Genomic DNA, 19,925 nt, shown 5'->3' on the forward strand with positions numbered 1-19,925 from the left:
TTTTCAAGGTTCATCCATGTTGTGGCATATGTCAGAATTTCCTTTCTTTTTAAGGCTGAATAATATTTCATTATGTGAATATAGCACATTTTCTTTAATCATCCGTCTGTCAATGGACATGTGGATTTTTCCACCTTTGGGCTATTGTGAATAATGCTGCTAAACACCATTATGTACCAGGTATTTTTTTATATATAAATTTATTTATTTATTTATTTATTTTTGGCTGCTTTGGGTCTTCATTGCTGCGTGTGGGCTTTCTCTAGCTGGGGTGAGCGGAGGCTACTCTTTGTTGCGGTGCACAGCCTTCTCATTGCAGTGGCTTCTCTTGTTGCGGAGCACGGGCTCTAGATGAACAGGCTTCAGTAGTTGCAGCACACGGGCTCAGTAGTTGTGGTGCACGGGCTTAGCTGCTCTGCCGCATGTGGGATCTTCCCAGCCCAGGGCTCGAACCCGTGTCCCCTGCATTGGCAGGCGGATTCTTAACCACTGCGCTCCATTCTTGGGTTACGCTCCACTTGAGGAGTATACAAAAGCTTTCCATGATATTGGATCTCCTACTTATCAGGCGAATTTACTTGCAGCTGCCATAAATGAAGGGTTGAAAGATAATCGTATTAAATGTTACAATTGTGGAAAGTATGGACATGTGATGCGAGATTGTCGAAAAGGGCAAGGCCAGATATCAAAACAGATTAAGAATGAGCAGCTACCTGGTATGTGTCGACGGTGTGGTAAAGGATGACACTGGGCTAATAAATGCCGTTCAAAAAGGGATAAGTTAGGAAATCTTTTGCCTCCGCGAGATGATGTCTCGGGAAACGGGAAGCTAGGCCCAACCCGGGGCCGCAACAACAATACGGGAAAAGTGACAGTAAACTCTCAACAGTATCCAGTAAGCAATGCCAGCTTTTATCAGACATTACAGGACAGTCTCAACCTTGGCTCTTAGTTACTGATCTCATGCATGCTACCAGCGGCTGCTCCTCGAGATTGTATCCTTACGCCAGCAGGAGGAATACACAAATTAGCTACAGGAGTTTATGGCCCTATACCTGCAGGAACTGTGGGACTATTATTAGGACAAAGTAGTTTGACTCTGCAGGGTGTAACAGTTCATACTGGAGTTATTGATGAGGATTATATTGGAGAAATTTCTATTATTTCTGTTTCAAAATCTATAGAATTTAGTAAGGGACAAAGAATTGCTCAATTGTTATTGTTACCATATGTAAAACAAGCAGCCGCCCCTGTAAAGCGTACGGGGTGGTGGGGCGCTCGGCAGCACGGGAAAAAATGTTTTTTGGCAATCCTTTCTCAATGACCAACGTCCTCAATTAACGATTACTTTTAACAATAATGTGAAATTTACGGGCCTTGATACGGGAGCTGATGTGTCTATAATAAAACAATCTGAATGGCCTTCATATTGGCCTTTAGAAAAGGTGGAAGTTACTTTTACAGGAATAGGAATATTGCATATGATTTGGCGCAGTAAGGAATTATTGGGGTGTAAAGGCCCAGAAGGACAAAAAACTATGTTGCAACCATATGTGGCCAATATTGAAATTAATTTATGGGGAAGAGATATACTACAACAATGGGGAACCTCTATCTCCATACCAACAATTTCCCCTGAAGCAATGCAAATGATGTCAAATAAGGAATGTGATTATTCACAATTAAATGCTACTGAACCCCAATATGTAACTAAAACGGGGAAAGATTATACTGGGCTTGGATATCCAAATTTAGTGTAGGGGCCACTGCTCGAAAATTTGCATTACCATTAAAATGGTTGAAAGATACCCCTATATGGACAGAGCAGTGGCCCTTAACTCAAGAAAAATTACAAGCATTACACCAATTAATACAAGAACAATTAATAGCAGGGCATATTGAAGTATCCACTAGCCCTTGGAATTCACCTGTTTTTGTAATTAAGAAAAAATCAGGTAAATGGAGAATGTTGACAGATTTACGAAAAATTAATGAGATTATTCAACCTATGGGGGCATTGCAACCTGGAATTCCATCTGCAGCAATGCTCCCTCGCAATTGGGAACTTATAATTATAGATTTAAAAGACTTTTTTTAACTATACCATTACAGTCTCAAGACTGTGAAAGATTTGCATTTACTGTACCAGCCTTAAATCAAGAACATCCAGCTCAGAGATTTCAATGGAAAGTTCTCCCTCAGGGGATGTTAAATAGTCCAACTATGTGCCAATTTTTTGTTAATCAGCCTCTGGAGGAATTACGTCACATGTATCCTGAGGCACGTATTCTTCATTATATGGATGACATTTTATTTGCTCATCCTCATTTGCAAACATTACAGCAGATGTTACAACAAGCAGAGTTAAAATTTAAAGAATGGGGTTTACAGATAGCTCCTGAAAAAATTCAAAAATGTGCTCCCTGACAATATCTTGGACAAATTGTAACCAATACTCAGATTATTCCTCAGAAAGTACAAATTAAACGAGATTCTCTTGTAACATTAAATGATTTTCAAAAATTATTAGGAGATATTAATTGGTTACGTCCTAGTTTAGGAATTCCTACTTATAAGTTACAAAATTTGTTTCACACCTTGGAGGGCAATCCAGCATTGAATAGTTACCGTGAACTTTCTCCCCAGGCTGAACAAGAACTTAAATGGATAGAAAAACATATACATGATGCACAATTGGATCGAATTGAATCTCTCGATCATTTACGACTTATTGTATTTCATACTCCTCATCCTCCTACTGTTTTACTATAACAACAAGATAATCTCATAGAATGGATATTTTTAGCTCATAAAGCTCAAAAGAAATTGCAATCTTATGAACAAAAAATAGCTGATATTATTATTAAAGGTAGGTTATGATTAAGGCAACTATGTGGTCAGGACCCACATGAACTTATAGTCCCTTTTTCAAACAAAGAAATACAAACTCTTTTTCAACTAGAGGATAACTGGCAAATTGCCTGTGCTCATTATATAGGTAAAATACATAATCATTATCCCTCTGATAAACGTTTACAGTTTTTGAAAAAGACTAATTGGATTTTGAAAAAAATAGTTCAATCAGATCCTGTTATAGGACCAACTTTTTTTTACTGATGCCAATAAAACGGGAAGAGCAGGATATACTAACAGTCATGATCATAAGGTGTTACAATCTCCATATGTTTCAGTTCAAAAAGCAGAACTATTTGCTGTAATACTATTGTTACAAGATTATCCAATTGCTCTTAATATAATTACAGACTCTCAGTATGTGGAATTTACGGTTAAAAATATTAAAACCGCTTTTATCCCAGATAATGGATCAGAACTACATTCTTTATTTTTGCAAATACAACATACACTTAGACTACGTACTGCACCACTTTATATTACTCATATTCGTGCTCATACTCATTTACCCGGTCCATTGGTAGATGGAAATGATTTTATTGATACTTTAATGGGTACTGTCCAATTAGCTACAACAGAACATCATAGATATCATACTAATACCAGAAGATTGAAAAATACATTTAATCTTACATGGAAACAAGCAAAAACTATTCTCCGTACATGCCCGCAATGTGCTGCTATTAATCAACCTTGTTTGAATATTGGAGTTAACCCTAAAGGCTTATCTGCTAATACTATCTGGCAAATGGATGTAACTCAATATCCTGGTTTTGGGAAGTTAAAATATATTCATCATTCTGTAGATACCTACTCTTATTTCTCATGGGCAACTCCATTATCTTCTGAAAAAGCTGATGCTGTAATAACTCATTTATTAGAAGCTTTTGCTGATATGGGAATTCCCAACAGCATAAAAATTGATAATGCTTCTGCATATCATTCTCAAAAATGTCAGACTTTTTTTGCCACACATAATATACAGCATGTTACAGGTATTCCAGGAAACAGTACGGGACAAGCGGTTATTGAACGACAAAACCGCACTTTGAAGGACATGCTTATAAAACAAAAAGGTGGAGATGAGGTACAAAGTCTTAGGAAAAGAATATGTATTGCTTTATTTACTCTTAATTTTTGAATCATGGAGAAGATGATCTTAGTGCAGCTGACAGACATTGGACAAAAATAAGTACACAAGAACTTAGACAGCCTGTTTTTATATTAAATGAAAATACTAACACTTGGGAACCTGGCGAGGTTCTTCGTTGGGGCCGAGGATATGCTTTTGTTTCTGCAGGAGCTGAATCCTATTGGGTGCCGGCTAAGAAGATAAAGCTTCGGGATGGCAACTAAGCGTAGCCTTGATGTGACGGGAATGACGAAGGGATGTGCGGAGATGGATTTGAGCAAGAGAGCATTCCGTGTGCCATTGGATCAAACAAAGAAGGCGTCTCCATTGACTTGGGGGCAAATGAAAAAGTTTGCAGGCACTGCTGAAAATCTTGTCATTTCACAGGATAAACCCCTCACTAGCACCAATCTTTTTGTAGCTATGTTGGCAATGTTGCCTACACAGGTAATAAGCATATCAGCCAATGAGATAAATTGTACTAACCATACTTATTGGACTTATATTCCTAACCCTCCTCCTAATATGGGGGTTACCTGGTGGGATGCCCCAATTCTTGTATACGTAAATGAGTCTGGATGGTTGCCTGGTCCTTTTGATGATAGAGGCCCTTTGAAGTCAGAAGAAGAAGGAAGGATAATAGAAAATTACACTGTGGGTGTTAATGGACCTCCTATTTGTATGGGAAAGGGAGATCATTGCCTTAAAATGAATTATCAGGCATGGTTAAGTGTTGTCAAAAATGAAAGCAGATATCATGGGTTATATCTTTTGAGTGCTTATAGTTTTAAAACTTTTAATTCCATTCTTAATGAAAATGTTTCTGCACCTTATTTGCCTCCATGCCAGGTGCCTCTTGTGGATCGATTATCGGATTGGGTCCATTGGACTTGATGCCGAGGAGAAATGGCTCGGGTTCTTGTTAATACTTCCTGGGGAAGCGTCATTGATTGGAGCCCTTTTGGCTCCGCCCGAGGAAAAAAGGGTTTGAAGGATTTATACTGGCATAAAGAAGATAACACTATTTATAGTGATACTATTAATGATACCATAGTATAGCATGCTGGAGGGTTTTCTCCTCCTGGTCCTCATTTAAATGGATATCCTATCCAAAAGGACTTGTGGAAGCTTATGGCAGCTCTGAGAAAGATTAATGCCTGGGTAGGACATATGGTTAATAAATCTGAAAATCATAGTTTGATTTTTCATAAAGATGTTACTCGGTATACTCATAGTTGTGTGAAATTACCTTATATATTGTTAAAGGGACCAGCTGTATGGAATGAGACTCAAGGTATTATAATGTGTAAAAATTGCTCTCTGTATAACTGTATTAACTCTAGTATATCTTTTAACATATCTACTGAAAGTTTGTATATCTTACGAGCTTGGACAGGTCTTTGGCTTCCTGTCAGTCTTGGAAGGGAATGGCAAGAATCTCTTCCTATGGCTGTTTTGCAATATTTAGTCGATGCGTTAAAAAGAAGTAAAAGATTTGTAGAAATGTTGATTGCAGCTGTCATGGGTATTATAGCCATAACAGCTACTGCTGCAGTTGCTGGAGTTGCTTTAGAACAATCTATTCAGACCGTTGACTATATAACCGACTGGCATAAAAATTCTGGAATGCTTTGGTCCTATCAACGACAAATTGATTCGGAAATAGCGGACTTACAACAAGCTGTGGTTATGTTGGGGGACCAACTTGTAAATTTACAAAGACAAATGAAGCTACATTGTGACTGGAATCAAAGTGCCTTTTGTGTCACTTCAGTTCCATATAATCAGTCTGCATTCCCCTGGACAACAATAAAAAAGCATTTATTACATCACAAAAATTTGACAAAAGAAATTGTAAATTTACAAGGGAAAATTCAACAAACTTTCCAGAAGAAATTACAACGACTTAATTCACAAGAAGTATGGACTGGAATTATTCAAGGACTTAATAATCTAAATCCCATGTCTAAATTACATGCTTTATTTGGTTCTACTGCAGGATTGTTAATGCTCATTATAATAATAATCATATGTTTAATTGTAGTTCGACGACGAGTGAAAGCTACCCGCCATGCAACATCGCAACAAGCTGCTGTGTTTTCCTTGATGCTGCACAAGCTGCAAAATAATTCCATGTAGTTTAGTACCGAGAGTAATGCTGCCGTGTTCTCCTTGATGCTACAAAAATTGTAAAACAAAAAGGGGGAAATGTAGTGGGATAACTGAGGACATGGAAAGGAGACGTGACCCATGAGCCCCCCCCCCCCCACCCCGCCCAGCAAACTGGAGGCTGGCGAATAAGCCAGAACTGCAAACGGTCCTTATTGCTTTGAGCCCCCCGCCCCCGGCAAACCGGGGGCATGCGAATAAGCCAGAGTTGTGAACAGTTCTGAATGCTTCGAGCGCCCCCCCGGCAAACCGGGGGCCTGCAAAAGAAGCATTGAGTGCTTTGGGCACTGATCCATGAGATGTCCTCAGTATAATCAGAGTGGTGGGAACGCAAGGAAATGTCCTTGTGCTACTTCAGTATAATCAAAATAATGGTGGGAACTTTATACTGTTCTTGCGCTCAACGACGAAGCACGGCAGGTGCTCACGAAAGCCAATTATTGCTTGTATAATTAATAAAAACATAGGTTGCTGCTTTGGCACTTCTGAAATGTTAAGAAAACAAGTCTTAAAGTGTAAATCTAGATAATGCTTTAATAAAAGTTACCACAGCAAGACAGACGGCGCTGTTTTGCCTGAGCGAGCGGCAGCCTTCTACTGCTGTGCTTTGGCACAATTCATCTCGTGTGATGAGCTTACTTTCGGCCCTGTCCTAAGAAACTACAACACACAAGACTCAGCTTAGGTTCATATTGTTTTGTTTTCTAAACTGATCATGAGATAAGACGAGTCCCCCTCTCTGAAGACAGGCTAACTTTTCCACCCCAGAGCAAACAATCATCATTCAAACCACTAAGCATTCACCATATGTAAATAAATGCCTTTTCAAATTTGCAGAGGGTATACTGGATTTGCTTCCACACATGTTTCATTTTTACACCTGTGTTCCAACCCTGCAACATTCAAATTGCTGGCATTTAAGAAATCATGCCTGGTCCCAGACTTCCCTGGTGGTCCAGTGGTTAAGACTCTTTGCTTCCACTGCAGAGGACAGGTTTGATCCCTTGTCTGGGAACTAAGATCCCACATGCTGCGAGGTGCAGCCAAAAAGAAAAAAAAAAAAAAGAAAGAAAACAGTCCCTAATGTTAAAAAGTAAGGAAATATTTCTTGACAAGGAACATGATGACCCAACTGAGACAATGCAGGAACTCTAGTCAATGAACAAGACAAATAAAAGGCTAAGAATAACCACTCATGTAAATTACAGACTAACAGGAAGCTGGGATAATCTTACTAGAATAGTAAAAATAATTTGACAATTTTTACAAATGGAAACGTTCAATTTAATGTAGATGCTTAATTTGTACATACATAGACATATATATTAGCTTTATATCCTTTATATTTATTCAAGTTCTGCCTGCACATGATTTTTTTGTTTTCCCAACTTTCTGAAGTTGCTCCCCCTCCACACACACACTCCCTCCACACCAGGTGGCTTAGTCCCATTAACAGTATTCCTGACAGGTGTCTCTTCGCATATCTCCAAAGCCTCGGCTGGGAAGGGAGGGCTATTATTTTTATCCAGAGCTCCCAACGTACCTGAACAGAGAAAATATGAAGAAGTTTGGCCTCTACTGAATCCCCCCAGGTTCCCCCTACCGCACCCCGCCGCGTGGCATGCAGGATCTTTGTTCCGGAACCAGGGATCCGGATCGAACCCGTGCCTCCTGCAGTGGAAGCGCACAGTCCTAACCACTAGACCACCAGGGAAGTCCCAGAAGTAGTCTTTTCTCAAAACACAAAATATATTTTTCCCATAATCTAGGACAATTCATCTTATTACCCAAGAATTTGGAACCTGGCCATGATTCTCCTTTAGGTACGTTCAAATCTTGACAGTCAAAAAAAAAAAAAAATCTTGACAGTCTAGTCAAGTCCTGAATGTGGAGCCAGGGGACAGCCCTCATTCAACACGACCTGCCCACGGTGATCAGGAGTTTGAGCCACAAGAGGGACACTAGGCAGTATTAACCAATTTGCTCTGCCTCCTAGGGAAGCGCTTCCTGGGCAAAAGCTCCAGTCCTTCAGTGACGTTATGGGGGCGGGGCGGGGCGTTCCGAGTGGAACCCGCCCCTCTGCCGCTGGCCGCTCCCCTTAAAGCCCCGCCCAGTCGGTGGTGGGAGGCTGCGGTTTCCATGGGGACGATAAACAGCGCCAAGTTTTTTCCCCTGTCACTTCAGTTACCCGTGTTATACCCATGATATGATGATATCCCCTGAGCATTGGAAACCAGAGTGTGAGGAGCCAGTGCTGGTGAGCCGGAGTTCGAGCAATGGGGTCTGAAGTCGGTGCCTGGGGTGGGAGTGGTCCTGGGTGGCCTGCCCAAAGAGAGGTGGAGTTCCAAATTAAAGGACCTCAAGCCAAATTCCCCAGGCGCCAAGGACTGTTGGGGGTTAAACGCTAATACTTAGGGAAGGAGTTGGGAGTTGAGTAGGGCAGCAAGGGACAGAGCCAGGACTAGGGGAAGACCAAGGACCTGGGGGGACGCAGTAGAGGCCAAACTTCTTCATATTTTCTCTATTTAGGTACGTTGGGAGCTCTGGATAAAAATAATAGCCCTTCCTGGGCTTCCCTGGTGGCGCAGTGGTTAAGAATCCGCCTGACCATGCAGGAGACACAGGTTCGAGCCCTGGTCCGGGAAGATCCCACATGCGTGGGGCAACTAGGCTTGTGCGCCACAAGTGCTGAGCCTGTGCTCTAGAGCCCGTGAGCCCGCGTGCTGCAACTGCTGAGACCCGTGTGTCTGGAGCCCGTGCTCCACAACGAGAGAGGCCACCACGGTGAGAAGCCCGCGCACTGCAATGAAGAGTGGCCTCTGCTCACCGCAACTACAGAGGGTCCGCGTGCAGCAACGAAGGCCCAACACAGCCAAAAATAAATAAATAAAATAAGTAAATTTAAAAAATAATAATAGCCCTTCCTGCCCAACCGAGGCTTTGGAGGTATGTGAAGAGACACCTGAGCTCTCCTGTCAGGAATACTGTTAATGGAACTAAGCCACCTGGTGTGGAGGGACTGGGAGGAAAACTTCATCTACCCTCTTAAGTTTGGTATTTGGGAGGCTGTGAATTCAACTGAAAAAAGACAGATTGACAGGAGAAAAGGAATACAAGTTTATTAATATTTTTTACATGCATAGGAGTTCACAGAAAAGAGGTAACTCACAGAAGCCATTAGGCTTGGGAGTTTATATACCTTTCTTAACAAAGAAAGGGCTTGGGCTTCAAGGGAGCTCATTTGTGGGGAAGTAACTAGGAAATATATGGGGGAACTAATAGAAGATAAGGGGCTATTTTTTTTTAGTAAGATTTGTTTATGCAGGCTCATCTTGGTGCTGGCTCTGTCTCTGGTGATAAGGTCTCTCTCCTCGTCCTGGTCCAGGAGAGGGAGGGAGGGAGGAAATGTATGTCACCTTCACAAAAGGAAATATATGCCGTGATTTTGGAGAGATAAAGGCAGAGAACCCTTCCTATATCTGTTGCTTATGAATTGCCTTTAGCTCAAAATAATCCTTATGCTAAAATGGCATATTTTGGGGTGTTATATCCTGATTCCCTTCATGACACTATTTTCTAATATAATTTTTATTTTACTCAAAATTATACATGCTCTCAGTTTAAGGAAGCAATATTTCAACAGATTTGTGACTAAGAAAATGGCATTTACTACCAAGAAAATGTTGGGTCCCAAGTGTTCCCCATTCACAATTCCAGAGGAGACTTTCAATTCTGGAGCTCACTCTTTTTTATCAACCTCCATATCTCTCTTGACATGCCAATCATGATAGTTTTGGGCTCTCAGGATTAAGTGATATCCTACTGACTCCCACCTAGGAACAAACCCTCTTTCACAACCACCACAAGGACTACCTTAATTCATACCCAGACCTCTCCTTCCAAAACAGTTGTATCACAATTTTGGTTAAGTCAGTATTCAGGGTTGACCTCAGTGTAACTATGTAATTTCTACTCGGAGCAGAGCTGTATCATTTTCTAGGACAGGGGTAGACACACTTTCTGTAAAGGACCAGATAATATATGTTTCAGGTTTTGTGGGCCATCTGGTCTCTGTAGCAAGTACTCAGCTCTGCTGTGGCAACATGAAAGTAACCAGAGACAAGTGGCAAAGTTCCAATAAAACTTTATGGACACTGAAATATTAATTTCAAATAACTTTCACATGTCACAAAATATTATTATTTTTGATTTTTATGACCACTTAAAAATGTAAAAACCATTCTTAGGTCAGAGTGATACAAACAAGCACTGGGACAACCATAGTTTGCTGACTACTAGTAAAAGCTATTAGCAGATTATTGCCTTAGATCCCTTTATCTCATCAAATTACTGTGAATCTCTATGAACAAAAAAGTATCTTTCATTACATGGAGGTGGTTATATTCAAAGATAAATTATTTTGAACTTCAAAACATAAAGCCCATATCTGAAATGCAATATTTTGGGACCTAATTATTCAAACACTACAAGATCCATTCAGGAAAAATGTACAGTGAAAATAGAAAAACAACAACAACAACAACACACACACACACATTAACTTAACAGTTTACCCTTAATAGTTACTGAAAAATTTGACATAGCCAACTAATACAAATACAATAACAACAAAAAAATCTGACAAAACAACCCTGATATATGTTAATAAGATATGGAATGAGAGCATTACATTCAAGACAAATTATCTTTAATTTTAAAGCATCTTTGTACTCTCAAAGAAAGATTTTCATATATGTTGTTTTCTTGGAAAATTGGATGCCTAGGAAAAGCTTGTATAACTTAAGTGACATGATGTAAGATAAATTATTACAATATCCTTGCCTTTATGATTACTATAGTTTCTTGTTAAAGTAGTTCCTGGGATTGTTAAACTATGTCACTTAATTTGTTTTAGTTTTGCTGCCTTTTTATTAGTGTGACAAAAAGTGTATGTATGTGTGTATTTATGACAAGAACAGGACCTTTCAGTAAATTTACTCAATTCTGTCACCCTTTTATCACTCTGAAAATAAATTAATGTAATATTCCTTTTTTCTTCCTCATCATGTTAAGAGCTTATCTTCTCTGTTTCCACTAATTTCCCTTCATTCCGTTTTTCCTTTCACTCTTGTCTGCTCATTTCCCCTTCTTCTTATTCTGTCTCATGCCTGGAAGGTCATTAGACTCTTCTATAACCCAACTCCACTTGCCCTTCCACAGAGGTCACAAGTCCTTGCCTTCTTCATGCCTTGTCTCCATTTCTTTCACTCAATTCTCCCTTTCTTCTTTTTTCGTCCCCCGAAGTAACAATTATTGTGTTCTCCTCTTTTTCACTCTCTACCTTCAGTTGTGGCCTTAATGAAACAATAAGGCAGTTTTGGAAATTTTAGGTAAAGATAGCACATCCATTCAATCCCACACAGCCTTTTTTGGGTCTCCCTGGTTTTTTATCCACATGATTATCCCCACCTAGCCAGGTCTTTTTAGGTCACTATTCTTTCTTTTATTACTTTATTCATAGACTTATTTTCCCACTTTTACTACCCTCCCTTTGTCATTATCTCTTCTCCAGGAGTACCCGTTGGTTTCAGGCTGAAACCTCACTTTTCAGGCAATATACTGTTGCGGCTAAGAACCTCAGACATATCTGTGTTGAAGCCAGCTCTGTCACTTTTTAGCTGTGTGACTAGGCAAATCTTGTAACCTCTTTGACCCACTGTTATCTTACCTCTAAAATGAGGACTATAGCAGTCTTTGCTTCACAAAACTGTTTTAAGGAGTAAATGAGACAATACATTTGAGGTTAATGGATTTTCTCATGGGCTCACTGCCTAAGCCCTTTCAATCATCAGCAGCTCAGCTTTGTCATTCCCCACATCTCTCAAAAGCTTAAGCTCCTCTGTATCTCTATCCTCTGCCATTCTCCTCCTGAGTTCCTGAGCTGCCTTCTGTTCTGAGATCATCAGTCCCCACCTTTAGAGCTTCATGTATAAAGGCCATAAATTATATCCTTGGAACATGTTAATATAGAAATAGCTCACATATACTTCAATTACAATTTCTCTGGCCCAAGACAATACTACCAAATCCACATGCATTGTTAGGTAAGGAATTTATTGCATTGAAATATGGTTTTTAAAAAGTTAAAAAAAAATAGTAGGGCTTCCCTGGTGGCACAGTGGTTAAGAATCCGCCTACCAATGCAGGGGACACGGGTTCAAGGCCTGGTCCAGGAAGATCCCACATGCTGCGGAGCAACTAAGCCTCTGTGCCACAACTACTGAGCCTGCGCACTAGAGCCCGTGAGCCACAACTACTGAGCCCGCGTGAAACAAATACTGAAGCCCATGCACCTAGAGCCCGTGCTCTGCAACAAGAGAAGCCAGCACAATGAGAAGCCTGCGCACCACAACTAAGACTAGCTCCTGCTCGCCGCAAATAGAGAAAGCCTACACACAGCAACTAAGACCCAATGCAGCCAAAAATAAATAAATAAAATTTTTTTAAAAAGTAAAAGAAATTTTAAGGTAGGCATCTTGGCAGCCTCTTGGATCAATGGAGCATACCGAGCAAGAGCTAAAGAGGAAACAATACAAAAGAGTTGTACTCCCTCTCTATTGCCTGCTAGTTTTTGAACAGAGAACTTAAACAGATACTTAGTTTTTGAACTAGTTAACTTAATCAATAAATCAAATATTTGTAACAACACCATGTATTTGTATGGCACTTGATAATTGACAAAGTCATTTCACATATATTTTCTTGTTTAATTCTTGCAACTACCTAATCAGGGAAATTTTTTCATCACAGTTATAGATGAGAAAATTGAGGCTGAGAGACTCTATGAGACTTACCTAATTCTTTGCAGGTAGGAAGTGGTGAAATCAGGATTCAAATCGCTGGCATTTGGAGTTCCATAGTCTCCATGTGGCACACAGCCTCCCAAGAGCATAGGCTAAACTGAAGAAGATAAGATTTGTCTTTGGGCTTTTTTAGCTGCCTTTTTCCAGCCCTTTGTTTCTCACCATTCCTATCTGTGTTGGAAACCATGATGTGCAGCCCAAATCCTCCTTCAGGAATGAAGGACTTACTTCCCTAGCTGCTGGCAGTGCTGCTGGCTGCATTGCCTCAGCTGGATGGGAATAATTGCCTCTGCTGAAGAGGCCTGCCTTGTTCAAGGTGACCCCTCTTGCCATGGCTGCCACATCTAATGACTGATCAATGTGAGGATATAAAGGCCTACCCACCCTGGTCCCAATTCTGAAGAGCGAGTCCAGCTTCAGAAATCCCCAGGGAGTTGGCTGAGTCCTTCATTCAGATTGCATTGCAGCTCAGTTTCTCCCTCAGCCTAGTGATGTTTCTTTCCCCTTCCTACAGGTATTGATCCCAAGAAATCTCCCTAATAAACCTGTATGCTAAACTCTGCTACAGTCAGTTTCTTTTGAAACCCAACCTCTTAACACCATGTACAATTCATAGAACTTGGATTTCAGGCATCTGTTAAACTAATCCCTACTACAAGGTAATCTGATAGGAAGTTATCCTCCTCAAATATAACTTGCATTTTAAGAAGGCCTCAGGCTGAAAACTCTAAGATCCCTAGAAAGAAGCCTCTGATTATGAAATAAATATAAGTGCTAGTTTCTAACCTGGATTTGTAAATTATTGTGGGACCAATGAATATTTTGTGAGTTGGTTTTTTAAGATTGTATTTTAAGAACCATTTATAAATTTCAAATACAATAATTTGTATCGTGTAGTATTTTAGTCTTTTCTGAGTTTTTTCCATAAATTTTAAGCGTCCATGATATGGCAGGCAGCCACTATGTGCTATGTATACAAAGCTGAGACAGACTTCCTGCTCTCAAGAAGCTCACAGCCTAGTAGGGTTAACAGGCATCGAAATAACTCCATCACATGATAAGTGCAGGGCCAGAGGCATTTAAAGTGCCATGAAAACACAGAACAATTCCACCTGTTGGAGAATGAGAGAATCAGAAAACTCAGAGGGAGTCATATATAAGCTGATCCCTAAAGAAGCAGTCAAAATCTCTTTATAGAAAGAGTTGTGGTGAAGGAGGTGGGCACTCTAGGCCAAGGGACTAACCTATGTGAAAGCACAGAACTATGAGACGGCATGGTGTGTGGAAAACACAGTGTGGATAGTTTAAGAAGAGGGGTGGCAAGGGAGATAAGACTAGCAAAAATCATTTCAAGCTAGGTTGAGAAGGGCTTTGAATGCCATGCTTAAGGGTTAAGTTTTATCCTAGAGCAGTTGTCTAATACATTTAGGTAAGAGTCACATGATCAGATTTATTCTTAAGAGTAATTCTGGCAGGAGGACAGAGGATGATATGAGCAAGAGAGAGGAAATAAGGAGACCAACTAGGAAGGCTGCTCTTCCCTAATCTCGATGAGGAATATCAAGGGTCTGTACCAGGCAGGAGGAATTATGTAGGCCCTACTATCATCCTATATAAGAAAATAATCCCAGCGAATGAGATCAGTTAAAATGGAATCACCCAGGGGTTCTTAACTCTGATTGCTCATTAGGATCACGTGGGAGAGGTTTACAAAAATGAAAATTCAGGTCTCACCCCTTTCTAATTAAATCAGAATCACTAGAATGAGGCCTGGCATTGGAAGTTTTAAAAAGATCCCAGGTGATCCTAATGTGTAACCAGGGTTGAAAGCCTACAGCATAACCCATATATGAGTATTCTAAGGAAAACAGTTCTGAGCATGGCTGTCCCAACTGACTGTGTCATCCTGGGGCATCCAGAAAGTGTCAGTTGTTAATGTGTCAAACAGTAAAATGGCATCTGAAAAATGACCTTGTAGCTTACTTACTCACAAAAGTTACTGTGAACTGATGTTAATTGAAAAAAGTGTGTCTTTGCATAAGAATCAAAGAAATTCATAATCTTATTCTAAACTAGGCCAAACCACACCTTGGTCTAGATAAGAAAAGAGCAACGATAAATCATAAGTTTGTGTCTATTTTATCTGGTTCATGCCCTGTAAAATGTCTAATATAAATGTGCTAGGATGTTAAATGTTTGCCAGATACCTGATGAAGACATTTATATTATATAAAATGGTAAAAGAGACTTAAGTTTCTTTTTTTAAAAAATAGGAGGTAGGAGAGTGCAGTGGCTAAAGGCACAAATTTTGAAGCTAGTCAGAACTAGGTTTTGAATACAGGTTTTATTACTTAGTAATTGCAGGTTTGAACAAGCAACCTCACTTGTTCAAACTTTAATTTCCTTGTCTGTACAATGGTGATAATGAGAACAACATCATGGGATTGTTTTGAGAGTTATTTTAACATACTTTAACATGCATCTAAAACCTTTCACGCAGTAGTTGACATTTCTATGTATATGTCTTGGTTCCTGCACTTAAGGAACTAACATATTAGAGCTGTATAGCTACTAGTTCCTCCAAGGGGAGGGAAAGATCCCACCACAACTGGCTAGATCAGGAAAGACATTATCAAGGAAGCTTTTTGATCTGGATAGATTGGGTATCCATCTACTACTTATCTAGCTGGGTATTCAGTATTTTTTCTATCTTAAAAAAGAGGTAGATTAAAATATTTTTTAAACAAGTAAGAAATACTAATTGTAAGAAAAACTAGAAAATACACAAAGTAGAAAATAAAAGTTTCTGGGACTTCCCTGGTGGTGCGGTGGTTAAGATGTGCTCCCAATGCAGGGGGCCCGGGTTTGATCCCTGGTCAGAGAACTAGATCCCACATGCATGCCACAACTAAGAGTTTACATGCCACAACTAAGGAGCCTGCCTGCCGCAACTGAGACCTGGCACAGCCAAATAAATAAATACTGAAAAAAAAAATCTTCCCAAGTCAGTAAGAATGCCTCTATGACAGTAGTTCTCAAATTGTCGTCTCGAGATCCTTTTATACTTTTTTTTTTTTTTTTTTTAGCTGAGCCACGTAGCGTGCCAGATCTTAGTTCCCCAACAAGGGATTGAACCTGTGCCCCCTGCAGTGGAAGCGCAGAGTCTTAACCACCGGACCGCCAGGGAAGTCCAAGGTCCTTTTACACTCTTAAAAATTAGGGAACTTGATTCTTGAGGTGCTAGCCTGCTGTGTTTTCCCCTTTGCCAGGCAAAGATTAAAGCCATTTTTCTTGGGACTTCCCTGGTGGTCCAGTGGTTAAGAATCTGCCTTCCAATGCAGGGGACGTGGGTTTGATCCCTAGTCGGGGAACTAAGATCCCACATGCCACAGGGGGAACTAAGTCTGTGTGCCACAACTACTGAGCCCACGCTGTCTGGAGCCTGCGTGCTGTAACTACTGAGCCGGTGTTCTGGAGCCTGCGCACCACAACGAAGAGCCTGTGCGCCACAACAAAAGATCCCACATGCCGCAACTAAGACCCAACGCAGCCAAATAAATAAATAAATAAATTTTTAAAAAGAAAAAAAAAATTAGGGAACTCCAAGTTCTTCTGTTTATGTGGGTTATATCTATTTATATTTATTGTATTAGAAACTAAAACGGAGGAAAATTTAAAAATATCAATTTGTCTAAAATAACAATTACCAACCCAATACATGTTAAAATAAATAAAATTGTAAGTGAAAAATAGATTATCCAAAACAAACAAAAAGTGTGGCAATGTTTTACATTTTTGCAAATCTCTTTAACGGAAGACAGCTGGGTTCTCGTGTCTCTTTCTTCATTCCATCTACTGTGATATGTTGTTTTGGTTCAAGTATATGAAGAAACTCTGGCCTCACACAGATACCTAGTTGGAAAAGGGAGTATTTTAATAGTGTTTTCAGATAACTGTGGATATTATTTTTTGAATTTACATCAGAACTGGGCCAATAGTAAAATCTTAAAGATCAATTCAATATGGAATCTGAAATTTTTGTACTCCATAACATTAAATTCTACTGGTCTATTTAGCAATGTGAACAGATCTTTTACCCATGCTGGATTTCATAACATCCCGCATTTGTCATTTGGAAAATACTGGTTCATTGACTTATACAGATCTTCCAAATGTCAATACTTTTCATTACACAATACCCGCAAAAAGCACATGTTTTAATATCCCACCAAATTCACTGGGACTTTGTCAAACTCACAGTGGCAGATACAAGTTCTCCACAAAACATTCACTTGAAAGCTTGAATTTTATTGTAGACAAAAACTGTTGTTTTCCTTGATGAGAATGGCTTATTTGTTCATATTTGAGAAAATGCCTGCCTTCTCATTCTATCTTTTACTTGCTCCAGAATCTCATAACCCTAGAATATCTGTCAGTTGTTTTAAGTAAATATGGTGTTCCATGAAAATGGTGGCTGGTTCAGCTAGCAACTCCATCACAGAAATGTTTCTCTTCAAGTCAACAATCATACTTTGGATACAGCAGAAAAGTTTTATGTGTGCTTCCCATTTCATCATACAGAATATTTAAAAGACTCACAGGTTGAGATTTAATAAAATTAATAATTTTTACTGTTTCATCAAGAACATTGTTAAGAGAAACAGGCCCCCCCCCTGCCCCGGCCCCCTGCCTTTTTCAAGGGCAAGGGAATGGTGGTGAAGAAATTACTACTGACTTTGGTGCCTAGTTGTTTTTGGTGCCACTGCCTTTATTTTGTGCTGCAGCCAGCAGTTTCATCCACTATTGCCTCTGCAGCAGTAATTACAAATACCAACATGGTTGTTTTAAAAGACACATAACTTCTTTGCCATTACCATAAAAAGTTTTTACCTCACGAACTTTCCGAATCTTGGGAACTCTCATGGGTTCTGTGGGCCACACTTTAAGAACCAATGTTCTAAAATACTTTTAAAGGCAACAGAGTACTACACTGTATGTGTGACCACAGTTTATTTAGCCAGTGTCCTTTATTGCGGGCATTTGAGTTGTTTCTAATTTTTCTCCATTGCCAGTAATGATGTAGTTAAAACTTCACTTGCACACTGAATTATTTCTCTAGGATACAGTCTTAAAAATGGAATTGCTAGGCCAAAGTGTATGCATTAAAAAAAAAAAAAAAGGATCCGGAAGGTTGCCACATTGCTTTCCTGCAGGTTTACCAATTTACACTTGCATTTTACATAACAATATATGAGTATCCTTCCAGCTTATCAACAATGGTGATTATCTTTAAGAAAACAAACAAAAAAACCTCACCAAATTTACAGGCAATAAATGGAATCCATTTTTCTTTAATTTGCATTTATTTGCTTACTACTTAGGTTTTTTTCATATATTTATAAAAAATGATGAGTATTTTGTTTTTTAATAAATTTATTTATTTATTTTTGGCTGTGTTGGGTCTTTGTTGCTGAGTGTGGGCTTTCTCTAGTTGTGGTTAGCGGGGGCTACTGTTCGTTGCGATGTGCAGGCTTCTCATTGTGGTGGCTTCTCTTGTGGAGCATGGGCTCTAGGCACGCAGGCTTCAGTAGTTGTGGCTCACGGGCTTAGTTGCTCTGCGGCATGTGGGACCATCCAGGACCAGGGCTCAAACCCGTGTCCCTGCATTGGCAGGCGGATTCTTAACTACTGTGCCACCAGGGAAGTCCCCCAAATTGATGCGTATTTATGTATTTTGTCCATTTTTAAAATTGGAAGAGTCTTCTTTGGGATTTTATCCTTTGGTCTGTCATGAGTGAGTGCTACAGAAATTTCTATCCAGTTTTTGTTTACTTTTTAACTTTGTGTAACTTATTTTTATATGTAAGTTTTTAATTTTGATGAAATTACCTATCAGTCTTTTTATATTATCTGTCTATATTTCTGACATTTAATATTTTCTATATTTTATATTTTCTGCCTTTTCTGTCATGCTTTAAAAAGCCTTCTCCACCTCAATATTATACAAATACATTTACTTATTTCTTTACTTTTTTAAAGCAGTTAATGCCTCAATTCATTATTTTTATATACTATTTGAGGTAAAGACCTAACTTAATCTTTCCCCAAATAGTTAACTACTATTAACTCTTTCCAGAGCATTAGGATTTTCCTCTTGTTAAAAAATACGTTCTAAAATTACTTCTTTTGTAAACAATTTACAACAATACGGAAGGTAAAGTAGCTCTAGACCACCTCCCTCCTCTCCTGTTCCTCAGAGCTAACTATTAATAGTTTGCTCTGTTCCCTTTCAAGACTGTTACTTTCGCATTTAAAAGGTAGGTAAGTGCCAAACCACAGTTTGTGGCAACTTGATTGCATTTTCCTCCCACTTAATTTATCTTTATCTTTTCACACAGAGCTATTTTGTTCTCTTTAAGAGCTACACGATGTTCCATAATGCAGATGTACCACGTTTATTTCGTCTTTCCTCTGCCGCTGAATGACTAGGTTTCCCATTTCTCGTTACTTCTTCACCACCTCTCCCAAGAGCTGCTGGGGCCCAAGCTTTCTTGCGCGCATGTGCCAGTTCCCACAAGCTACGCTCTTAAAGAGAGCTTTTATTTGAGTATTTTTTCATTTTGTGGGCTCTGGGGAACCAATGCAGGTACTTAGGAAGGCAAAACACACCCAACAACCGCCCGACCAGAAAGAGACTCAGAGCAGGTTCTCACTTAGCCCCGACAGTTTTCTTCCTTTCATAATGGACGCTGAACTTGTTTTTCACCTCGTAGATTCAACAGTTCCCAGCACCGAAACCAGCTGTACAACCACTCGGCCACCAAGCACTGTGACTAGAAAACAAGTGG

At 39.6% G+C, this 19,925-nt stretch overlaps 1 long non-coding RNA gene across 1 annotated transcript; it reads right to left on the bottom strand.

Annotated features, from left to right (window-relative positions):
• Window positions 1–412: 412 nt before the first annotated feature.
• Window positions 413–19,895, bottom strand: LOC116748799. Its single transcript, XR_004348380.1, has 3 exons — window positions 19,791–19,895; window positions 13,069–13,174; window positions 413–584 (listed from the first exon to the last, which is right to left on the bottom strand). It is a non-coding gene; the product is annotated as an uncharacterized LOC116748799 (long non-coding RNA).
• Between the last annotated feature and the right edge of the window lie 30 nt (window positions 19,896–19,925).

The sequence above is a fragment of the Phocoena sinus genome, chromosome 2 (assembly GCF_008692025.1).
Source record: "Phocoena sinus isolate mPhoSin1 chromosome 2, mPhoSin1.pri, whole genome shotgun sequence".
NCBI lineage: Eukaryota > Metazoa > Chordata > Mammalia > Artiodactyla > Phocoenidae > Phocoena > Phocoena sinus.